The sequence below is a fragment of the Stigmatopora nigra genome, chromosome 18 (genome assembly GCF_051989575.1).
Source record: "Stigmatopora nigra isolate UIUO_SnigA chromosome 18, RoL_Snig_1.1, whole genome shotgun sequence".
NCBI classification, from domain to species: domain Eukaryota; kingdom Metazoa; phylum Chordata; class Actinopteri; order Syngnathiformes; family Syngnathidae; genus Stigmatopora; species Stigmatopora nigra.
Genome location: NC_135525.1, coordinates 1,497,086 through 1,509,359, shown reverse-complemented (window position 1 = coordinate 1,509,359; position 12,274 = coordinate 1,497,086).

The following is a 12,274-nucleotide window of genomic DNA, read 5'->3' as shown; positions in this document are numbered from 1 at the left end:
GTAGGGGCCATTGCAGTAGTTATAAGTCGGCTTAGCAAGGAGCGCAAACAGGGGATACTACATCACCCACACAATGTTAGGATAGCGGTAATTGTGCCTATAGTCCAAATCTTTAGATTTTCCAAAGGTCTTATCCCACCAATCTGACAATGCGGACGTATCTACTCCAGAGTGCTCTTGCATATTGCGGTTCAGTGTTTGCAGGCCAGTAATGGCCCTGGTGAGAGATCCACTGGGTGACGCGTTGTTCGGTATGAAGGTGCAACATTGTTTTCCAAACATTGCACACACGCCCCCTGTTTCAAGGATCATATCCACCGCTATGCGATTCTGGAACGCCATCAGACTGGTAGCTGCCAGTTGTTCCTTCATGGCCACAAATCCCTGTTCAGTATAATTTCCAAGTTTTGAACATTGTAATGTAAGTAATTTATTCTATCCACATTTTTGTTTGGGGTGATTAGAAGGAAGATAGACTCCCAACCTGCTGCGATCTGATTAGCCAGCTTATACTCATCTGGTACGCCCCGGGGGATGCCAATCGCATCAATGTATGTTGGATCTCCTTCCCTCCATGCCTCTCGACGATGTCGGGAGGGTCGACCCTTCACCTCCGAATTATGAGCCGCCAATTGTATCTCCTCCACTGTGGATGGAAAAACAGACACCGGTAAGAGCAGTGAGACCAAAGTACCTAGTCCTGCCGCGTTTCGGCAGGAGTCGTATAATTTATCTACCACCCCGCCACCATAGGCCAGAACGTGGTATCAGGGGTGTAGTTTGTTTTAGAACGCCGGTACACCACGTCTCATTTATCGCCCCCAGCTTCAGACCATGCCCTGTAAGGTTTAAGCAGGTAAAATGATTAAACAGTGGAAAAATTGACTTCCTATTTACCGCGTAACAGGATAAACACTGCTTCAATATTTTTTCTTGCCAAGTAGGACACGTTTTTTCATTTGTAAAAACACTTTTCCCCAAATGAATGGTGATTGAGGGAGTTGTTAGACCCCATCGTATTTTCCCTTGTCTGGTAGGTTATCCTAATCCTTTGTAAGATGGTTTAGTCTCAATTGAAACCATATGGAGACGTCAAACCCAATATAAAAAAGTTCCCTATAGTTTTATGGTATTGCTTGCTGAGCAATAATCTTTTCAATTAATATTGGTGTTTCCCGTATCTTATTAAGTCAGAAAGTTTATCTTACCCGTCCCCTCAATGTTTCAATTGAGACCACCCTTTTACCAAAGTAGCTCCACATAGTGCTTGCCTTCTTTACACTCCATTAACAGCGCCCAATTATCCCCCGTTTGGGAAATCCCTGTTTCAGAAATAAATTTCACAGGTTAATATGTCAGTCCAAGCTTTCCAATCTTGACCAATTTCTGCAACAAGGCTTTTCCCAATCTTTAATTTTTTGCTGTTAATGTACCACACATATTTCCCACCATCTCTTTTTGTATGGCAACCGGGACGTCGCCGAGTCCAAATATATATTTTCAATGTGGAAATTTGATTTAGTAGGTAATGTTAATTCAATGTAAATGTGTATGTTTCTCGGTTTACCCTCCCGTAAGAAGGTGTATCCTCAATTGAAACGCCTCCGCCTTTTTCTCCAACTGGAGAAAACAACCCTACTGTGGAAAGGAATAGAATCACAATCATCATTAATCTCATTGCCCCAAAAGCAATAATTGTTTTCAACATGACTTTTTGTCTTTGTTTAGGGAGTTTTCCTCTTGAAACGTTTCAATTTAGACAACCTTCTTACTGTGGGAAAGGTGCATCCGTGTCCCCTTTCAGTAACAAGGACCCTCCCACTTTGCGTTGCTCCGATGTTTCTTCTTTTATGCTGCTTATCAGCATCCAGTCTTCAAGAATCACCGTCGCTTCGTCCGTTTCCTGTTGAGAAGCAAAATCTCCCTCTGATAGTCTAAATTTGGTGTGTGCGTTTTTTTTTTTTTTTTTCTCTGATAGATTCGCCTCATCATCCAATTGTCATTGTGTAGTGAATAATAACAATTTGTAAGGTCTACCAAACAGGACTTCATATAAGGTCCGCCAATTGTGGATGGTAGACAACTATTATATTAACAAAATGGGAGCCATTATCACTATAAATAGTTTCTGGAATTCCATATCGTGGAATGATATCCATATGATCTAATAAAAATAAAATAAAATCTATATGTATTTTTTGAAATGGATATGTGGGTATGCATATAGATTTAAACCCTAAGCCTTGTAGTGCCGTTGTAGCAAGGCCACCTCCCCCTTGTCGAGACATAGGTCTTCCCTTGACTCAAGCCCAAATTATTTTCTTTATTGATCTTTTATTGATAGATTATGTCTCGGTGGTCTGCCAATCAAAAAACACAAAAAGACAAACTATCATTCACGCTCACACTCATAAACAGAAGAATTTAGTGTGTTCAACCAGTCTAGCATCCATAATTTCATTTTGTGGGAGTAAACTGGAGTACCCGGAGAAAATCCACAAATTCTCGAGGACGCCATGAATACCCCACATTCCGGAAGGTCTGGATCCACCCCGCATTCATTAGTAGATCCTTTAATATACACACCCCCACTCTAGCATTTTAACCGTTTGTAAAAAATTACCTTCAAGTTTCACACAAAGTTATATCCTTTTTAATGCTATCAGTTTAGCTGTTTGTTCCCCGAATTGAGGTGGGAATAGTTTCACATCTAAGGTTTTTATTTTCACAGCCGCCATGACCTAATGGCTCCCTATCAGGTTTTTTGGAAAATCCCAATTCCCTCTAATAGCATGCCAATCACCTTTTAATGCGGCCATCCAATTTTGTTTCTACTTGTTTCAGGTGATAAGATAATCTCCCCCATTTGTAAAACTAATTCATCCACGCCTATTTTATACAACATGACGCCTATGGCCTTTATTACGTCGCCTTGACTCCAAATTCTATGAACCAAGATAACACGCCTAATTTGTAAGCGAATTTCGCCCATCCCATTTTGTTCATAGACAACCCATCTACCTAAAGCGTCACTTGTTTCAAAACATGAAAGGCCCCACTAGAATTCGTGCATCCAGCGCCAAATAGAGCCTATTTACCCATTTGTCTCAAACTCGTTTTAGATATGGGGTCCCCAATTTCCCAAAATTTCCCAGAATTTATGTACTACCACATCCTGTCAAAAACCCAAAACGACTAACATAACCTGTTTCTAAGCCAGATTCTGGAATTTGGAGAATTTCTCCTTTCCCTCCCTTATCTAAGCTTGTTATTGTCACTCGTTATCACTGTAACATTCAGGCGTATTAACCCCATCGTTGCTAAAGTTCTAACCAATTTGCATGCCCTTAAAGCCGTAAAAGCAACGTTATTTGGTTGTATCAATTGACCAATGCTTATCCAATCCGTAATATCCTTAAAGTCATCAATATGACCTGTGACAAAGCATATTTCCTCCTGCCAGGACAACAGACAATGTTCTTTCAAGTGCACTTTGAAAAACATTCCATGTTACTCCATTCTTAGGGAAAATATGCTCATCCTAAACCAATTATTTTATTTACAATTCACCTAATTATTTGGATGAATGCCATGAATTTTATCATGCCACTATTGCATTGTAAATTTCCCATCTGATGTCGTTAATCAGCCAAATAATTCAATACCTACTATACTTTGTAAATCACCTCATATGATGTTTACTTAAGACACGAGTCATTTCCCATAGCCTGTTACCAAAACAAAAAATCTACAACAATTAAATGAGACAAATCAACCTTTTGTTAGACAATTCTTAATTACAAACTTTAATGTTTTAAAACCTTATCGTCACCAATATACCATAATATTGTAAATTTTGTCGTCCTGGCCTTTTTTTCTTTTAACCAGCCAACCTCCTGGATTAAAGTATTTTGAACAATCAAAAAATTCTGAAATAGTATTAATATTATTTTATCCTCCAAAAGCTAGTTTCCTTTAACTAAGAGCCCTTTGAAATCCACAATTGCTCAAAAATGACTATTTTGGTCTATTTCCCAAATCCAAAGCTTTTTACCAAATCAACCTTTTACTGAACAGATTTTTCTATCCTCTTAATGCATTTCATTTTAAAACCCAAAATATCAATGCGAAAGCATTCGCATAACCTTGCATTTCTTGCAGCCCATGTATTGTTCTTATTCTGAAAAGTCCAAACAGAAAACGCAATTAGCCGTTAACTATGACCTCCACTCTTGCTGCGAAAACAGCATTGTTATCTTATGTTTACAAACCAGCTTTTTCCCTGTGCCCAAATACAACGCTTTTTTAGAGAAGACAACCATTAAAACGTCAAATTAACCCCTCTTCCGATATTCAACTACATCACAATATTTTTCCAAGACCCCATATATCCAGAATATGTATGCTGCAAGCACAACAATATGGCAAAAACCCATTTTCTGCCCTCAAGTTTGCTTCAGCACCCCCAAGGCCAATTATTATTATTATAATGTCTTCACGGAAAGGATCACAAAATTTTAGTCGTTTACACGGTCCGAACGCTCCCGAAAGCCCAACACAGTTAAATCGTCTGCCCCGCGGCCCACATGTTTCACTCCCATCTAATCAGCAGCCGCTGCACCAGAAACGCTTCCCCCGCAGTTGACACATTTTTTGGCAAGTCTAGAGCCTAATAAAAACACAAGTGACATTCCCTGCTAAAATTTAAATGATCATTTTGTATATATTCTTTTGTCTTTTTTTTTAAACACCATCTTCCCGTTAGCGGACGGGATCAAAAACCAAGCTGCAATAAGCCATCACATTGCTGTAAATTGACAGTACATATAGGTTATATTAACAAAGCACCACCAGCACTTGGAAATAACCATTCTAATTGTTGTTATACAAGCCCAAGCATCACAAAAAAAACCCAATTTATTGTAATCACAAAACGTCATACCCGGATTAACCAAATCAAATACCAGTGTCCCCATTAATTTTCTAGCTCCCTTTATTTTTTGTTAAACTTCCTCCGCGCCCGTCACCTATCTCGGTAAATATTTTCCCCGTCAGCCGAGGAGGCCCCGCTATTTTTCCCTTACCAAACAGTACTTTCCCGCCGCCACGGTCTTAAATATATCCCCGTTATCCGAGGGAGCCCCCACTATTTTCCCAAAATAGTATTTTTTAACTTCTCCCCGGCCTTATTTCGCCATTAGTGTCTGTGGAACAAGCTGTTACACTTTTATCCACTCACATATTATTTATATATGTATATTACCTCCATTAGTGTCTGTGGAACAAGCTGTTACACTTTTATCCACTCACATATTATTTATATATGTATATTACCTCTATGCATTAGTGCATATATTATCCTGCATTTTATGCATTTTAAGCTGGCCAGCAAACCCATATTTATTTATCCATAAATATAGCTGTGTAATATTTTTAAAGCGCTTTGTCTTTCCAATTTTTTCCAATCCTTACAAGTTAGACGTATTTTTTGGATCGTCATCCAAACCCGCCTTACAACACGTGTTTCCCATATTTTACTTTTTTGTAGTGAGTTCGTGTGCCTCACAGAGTTAACTTTATTATATCTATTTTTATTATTATCACTCCTTCGACTGTATTTCCTAGGCTTATCTTAATTTTACTGCAGAAACCACACAAACAACATACAACGTATATTCGTGCCTACCCTTTAGACACAGGACACTCCCCGGCCCCAATATTGTACCTCTAGTACAATACATTCGTGCCTACCCCTGAGACACAGGACACTTTCCAGCAAAGTGCCCCACCGTACCTGCCATTGACTAGTATAAACACAGGGTTTTATCGCCGTCACCCAGGACGCGAAACCAGCCCAACAATGGGCCTCACATACAATGTCCCTTTAACGCATTTGTAAACACCTTCACAACATGCAGACATTAATGTGGACTTACCCGAGATCCATCAGATGTCTCCCTCCAGCAGGAAAAGTCTTCAACCGCCGAGAATCCAGGCGCCCCCGTCGAAAAACTCCGGCCCACCAAGGGTTTTGAAGACGCCGTGCGCACGGTCACTTACCAGATGTCGAACAGCAGCGCCTGGGTTCTCGCACCGGTATATTGACCTCCATGGCTCAGAAGGACCAAAATGTCAGGTTCATTAATAATTACCTTCGTCCGTAATTATCAATAACTGCAGGAAGACATCTTATTCAATTATTGACATTTAATTAAATAGAAATGGATACAACAGATAGCCTCCGAAGGGGAGAGTCAGCAAGTGTCACCTTACAACTTCCGAACGTCTCCTCGAATAGACGTTTTCGTCCCATTCTTATGGTCACAAGTTACAGAGTTGTTGATCATTCCATCACGTATGAGTAAAAACAACATCTGGGACTACAATAACAATCTAATAACAAAAACAGGGACTAGACCTAACAACATTTAGATTAGAGTAATTATACAACCTCCTTGACCTAAGAATCATATAATATAATCATAATCATATAATCGTTACATACAGAAAAACTCGAAGTGTACGGTTACATAACGATAACAATATTCTTGTTATTGTCCGAATAGCCCTGTCCTCGTCACCAAGGGCCCACCAAATCTCAAGGACCCAGATTGGGTGGATTGTTTGTATAACCATCCTGGAACAGGCTGTCTAGGTTAAAGATGACTTGGTGTGACCTCAAGACTTTTGAAAAACAGAAAGAGAATGATTTAACAAAGTAATGAATTAATACAAAGAAAAGAAAGAGATTGATTTAATAAAGAAATGAATTAATATAACTATTATAATAATAAAACAGAATAAACCCAACAAAAGTGTTGCGAGGTCACGAGTATTGCCAAGTCATCTTTAACCAGGACGGCATGTTCCAGGATGGTTATACAAACAATCCACCCAATCTGGGTCCTTGAGATTTGGTGGGCCCTTGGTGACGAGGCCAGGGCTATTCGGCCAATAACAAGAATGCTGTTATCGTTATGTAACCGTGCACTTCGGGTTTTTCTGTATGTAACCATTATATGATTATGATTATATTATATGATTCTTAGGTCAAGGAAGTTGTATAATTACTCTAATCTAAATGTTGTTAGGTCTAGTCTCCTGTTTTTGTTATTGGTAAAATACTTTGATTGTTATTGTAGTCCCAGATGTTGTTTTTACTCATACGTGATGGAATGATCAACAACTCTGTAAATTGTTTTGATTCATGGCAATAAGAGGCGTACGAAAACGTCTATTCGAGGAGACGTTCGGAAGTTGTAAGGTGACACTTGCTGACTCTCCCCTTCGGAGGCTTTTACCCATTGTTTTCCATTTCTATTTAATTAAATGTCAATAATTGAATAAGATGTCTGCCTGCAGTTATTGATAATTACGGACGAAGGTAATTATTAATGAACCTAACATTCATTTAGCATCATTCTAAGTGATAGAAATTAAGTTATAGTGAAAACTATCATACAGGGCCAAAACATGATTTTCAGCGCATGAAACGCACGTTAAGGCAATAAAAACTGAAATGTTCCCCTGCTGCGAAACAAACTGTCAGAGACACAAAGTTACTGTGTATATAGTGTAAAATAGTCCAATTCAAGTAAGTTTTGCATTTAGCATCATTCTAAGTGATAGAAATTAAGTTATAGTGAAAACTATGATACTTGGCCAAAACGCTATTTTCAGCGCATGAAACGCACGTTAAGGCAATGAAAACTGAAATGTTCCCCTGCTGCGAAACAAACTGTCAAAGACACATAGTTACTGTGTATATAGTGTATAATTGTCCAATTCAAGTAAGTTTTTCATTTGGCATCATTCTAAGTGATAGAAATTAAGTTATAGTGAAAATTATGATACTTGGCCAAAACGTGATTTTCCGCGCATGAAACGCACGTTAAGGCAATAAAAACTGAAATGTTCCCCTGCTGCGAAACAAACTGTCAGAGACATATAGTTACTGTGTATATAGTGTATTATCGTCCACTTCAAGTAAGTTTTTCATTTAGCATCATTCTAAGTGATAGAAATTAAGTTATAGTGAAAACTATCATACTCGGCCAAAACATGATTTTCAGCGCATGAAACGCACGTTAAGGCAATAAAAACTGAAATGTTCCCCTGATGCGAAACAAACTGTCAGAGGCACATAGTTACTGTGTATATAGTGTAAAATCGTCCAATTCAAAAAAGTTTTGCATTTAGCATCATTCTAAGTGCTAGAAATTAAGTTATAGTGAAAATTATGATACTTGGCCAAAACGTGATTTTCAGCGCATGAAACGCACGTTAAGGCAATAAAAACTGAAATGTTCCCCTGCTGCGAAACAAACTGTCAGAGACATATAGTTACTGTGTATATAGTGTATTATCGTCCAATTCAAGCAAGTTTTTCATTTAGCATCATTCTAAGTGATAGAAATTAAGTTATAATGAAAACTATCATACTCGGCCAAAACATGATTTTCAGCGCATGAAACGCACGTTAAGGCAATAAAAACTGAAATGTTCCCCTGCTGCGAAACAAACTGTCATAGGCACATAGTTACTGTGTATATAGTGTAAAATCGTCCAATTCAAAAAAGTTTTGCATTTAGCATCATTCTAAGTGATAGAAATTAAGTTATAGTGAAAATTATGATACTTGGCCAAAACGTGATTTTCAGCGCATGAAACGCACGTTAAGGCAATAAAATCTGAAATGTTCCCCTGCTGCGAAGCAAACTGCCAGAGGCACATAGTTACTGTGTCTATAGTGTAAAATCATCCAATTCAAGTAAGTTTTGCATTTAGCATCATTCTAAGTGCTAGAAATTAAGTTATAGAGAAAATTATGATACTTGGCCAAAACGTGATTTTCAGCGCATGAAACGCACGTTAAGGCAATAAAAACTGAAATTTTGCCCTGCTGCGAAACAAACTGTCAGAGGCACATAGTTACTGTGTATATAGTGTATAATTGTCCAATTCAAGTAAGTTTTTCATTTTGCATCATTCTAAGTACTAGAAATTAAGTTATAGTGAAAACTATGATACTTGGCCAAAACGTGATTTTCAGCGCATGAATTGCACATTAAGGCAATAAAAACTGAAATGTTCCCCTGCTGCGAAACAAACTGTCAGTGACACATAGTTACTGTATATATAGTGTATAATCGTCCAAATTAAGTAGATTTTTCATTTGATATCAATCTAAGTGATGGAAGTTAGGGTTAGGGTTAGGTTAAGTTATAGTGAAAACTATGATACTTGGCCAAAACGTGATTTTCAGTGCATGAAACGCACATTAGGGCAAAAAACTGAAATGTTTGTTAGGTCTGAAAATACAACTTCAGGAGCAGGCTAAGAAAGAGTGAGATAAATTTAAATAGAAAATATGTATTACCAGACTGCAAAGTGGACAGTGAGAGTTCCTACAGTGGGGTCCTGTTCACTGCGATGTTACTGCAACTCTAGTCGAATGACCAGTGAGTGTGTCTTAAATACAGGCAAAACTGACAGTTGTCCCTAAGACTTTGGACAGATACGTTTCAGTCATTTGCAGGGCAACAAGTAATTGATTAGTGTCGGGCCTGGAATCTGTAGTCAATGGTTTCCAGACGTAGGGTGTTCTTCGCTGTTCCTACCCTGGGGAACACCGCCATCATGATTTTGGAGGAGACTGACCAGTGTTTGTATTAGAGGGGGACATCCGAGCCCCAAACTGAATCATGGGGGAAGAAATCAAAGCTCCGTCGTTGACGCCTGGTGGGTAGATGTGGGTTGGCGTCGACAGTTGGAATCGAGTCTGCTGTTATAACGTACGTGTGGTCGGATGCAGATGTAGGGACACAGAGCCCAGTTTTTTCGCGTGTTCGAGATTACATGCTTTTCCTATGAGGCCTTTTGCCTCGGAGGACATAGCTTCCTCCTCATTCTCAACGTCAAGGATCAATCGTCCACCTAAAGTCACTATTGGTGCTTGTATGGGTATACCGTGAGGTTTTAATGGAGCTTTATTATTCAGTGGAGGCGCTGAAGGTACAAGAGTCAAAGTTGGTTCGATCTAGGTGGGGGCCCTCACCGCAGCCAAAGCTATTGACGCAATTACCAGGTTGTGTATTGCCAATCTATGCTGTTTCAACTCCTCCTCCTTTCTCAGTATCAACCCCCGCCTCCACCTCCACACCTCCTCTTTTCTCCTTCGGAGTTCCACCTCCTTAGCTGTGACGTCATGCTCTACTTTCCGCAAAGCAATGGACAAGTTATTCATATTCCATTCATGCTTTTGACCTACAAAATGTACATTTTCTTTTAAAGTACTAAATTGTTTCACCAACTCGCGTCTTATTTTTGGTTGTTTTTTTAACTTGAACACCACTCAGAACCTGTGCTTCCACATCTGCATACAAAATTGTCAATTCATTCCATTCTCCACATTCTCCCGCACTCTCACATCCTTCCATTTTCACCAATTCAATCTAGATCAAGTCTCCGGATAAATTTGGAATTTTAGTATGTTCAATTCTAGGAATTATTGTTACTTTTTTTTTTTTTTTTTTTTTTTTTTTTTTTAGAATCAATTCTAGGAATCAAACATCTGTGGACCCAGTCGTTTCCCTGCTGAAGACTTTAAAATAACTCCTGCATACAACTCTTTCCGGAATCTCTTGTTCCTTTGTTTCATACGACCGTTTTCTCTATCTCAAAACGACCGTTCTGGGATCGTCATCAATTCCGACTCTAGGTATATTACAACCTTTTCGGAATCTCCTATTCCCGATATCCCCTTTCTATAGTCACTTCTCCATAATTTAAAAATCCAATAGCAGAATTTTAACGTTTCAGTAATAGGTATTCTGCTTACCTTTCAGTTGATCAGGCGCCTGTCGGAGAAGTCCCAAGAGAAAGGTCTCACGCTCGCCGACGCTCCCTCACGTTCGCTGACGTGGTTAACTTTTCCTTATTCCCACGTTCGCTGACGTGTTTTAACTTTTCCTTATTCCCACGTTCGCTGACGTGTTTAACTTTTCCTTATTCCCACGTTCGCTGACGTGTTTCGATAACCGCGACTCCACGTTCGCCGACGTGTTTTAGAGTCCGCGGCTGGCCTTAACCCATATGTCTACGCAGTCTCCTCCCTGGTTCACGGACGGAGTTATCGGCCTTAACCCCTATCTGTCTACGCAACCGACTCACGGACTGGGTCACCAAAACTGTTAGACTATAAATATTTTACCTGACTCCAATTCCTTAACTCTGTAGTCTCCAGTCTAACAATGGAGCGTGTTCAGCATCGGAGGAGACAAACCAGGGTTGAGCGAGTTTATCCACAGATGATTTATGCCATTCAAATTGATTCATACAGAGCTCCGGGTCTCCCTCCCATAGAATAAGCCCGCTGAGTGTTTATGTCCCAAAGCGGAGGATGGAAAAGACATTGTCCAAACCCACGTTTGCCCAGTTATAGTCCAACAAAAATGCATATTCATTCGCTGATTAATAATGAGATGTGGGCTGGTCCAGGGCTGCTGTGAGGGGGGGTTTCTCTGGGCTCCACATCTTCCAGCCTTGAATCCACATCATCCAGACCTCTGTCTCCGCTGGTCCTATAAAGTCCCGACCCTCCGCCCTGCTCTTTGTTCCTCTGCCCTTTGAAGTCCTCCATCTGGTCTCTTATCAGTGTGGATCCCACCTTGAAATAAGAATGTCAGGAAGAGCCTTTTGTTAACATTATAGTTGAGGAGTCTCAGACCCATCCTTCTGTTCATATTGTATTTGAGTTGGGAACCAGTGGCGACTCTAAAACAAGACCGCCACAACAAAAGGAATGAGTAAAATGTGATATCAAAATGAAACAGCTATACTAAAAAGAATGAGTAAAATATGATATCAAAATGAAACAGCTATACTCAAAAGAATGAGTAAAATATGATATCAAAATGAAACAGCTATACTAAAAAGAATGAGTAAAATATGTCATATTCTTCACCACTCAACGAATCATAATTAACCACGTATATGCAAATGACCTAATGGACAACCCATTGCCCCCCGGACACATTGCCTATGGGGATGGATCATCATCAAAAACCCTGGATGGAGAAAAACACAACGTATATGCCGTGGTGACTCAAAAAGACAACCTCAAGACAGGACGACTCCCCGGCGACTGGTCTGCACAAGCCGCAGAAATAGTGGCACTGACAGAGGCATGTAGACTATTCCTAGAACAAGACGTGACGGTGGAAAGACACAGCCCAATCCCTGCTGAATTCCTAAGAGAAATGCAAAATCATGC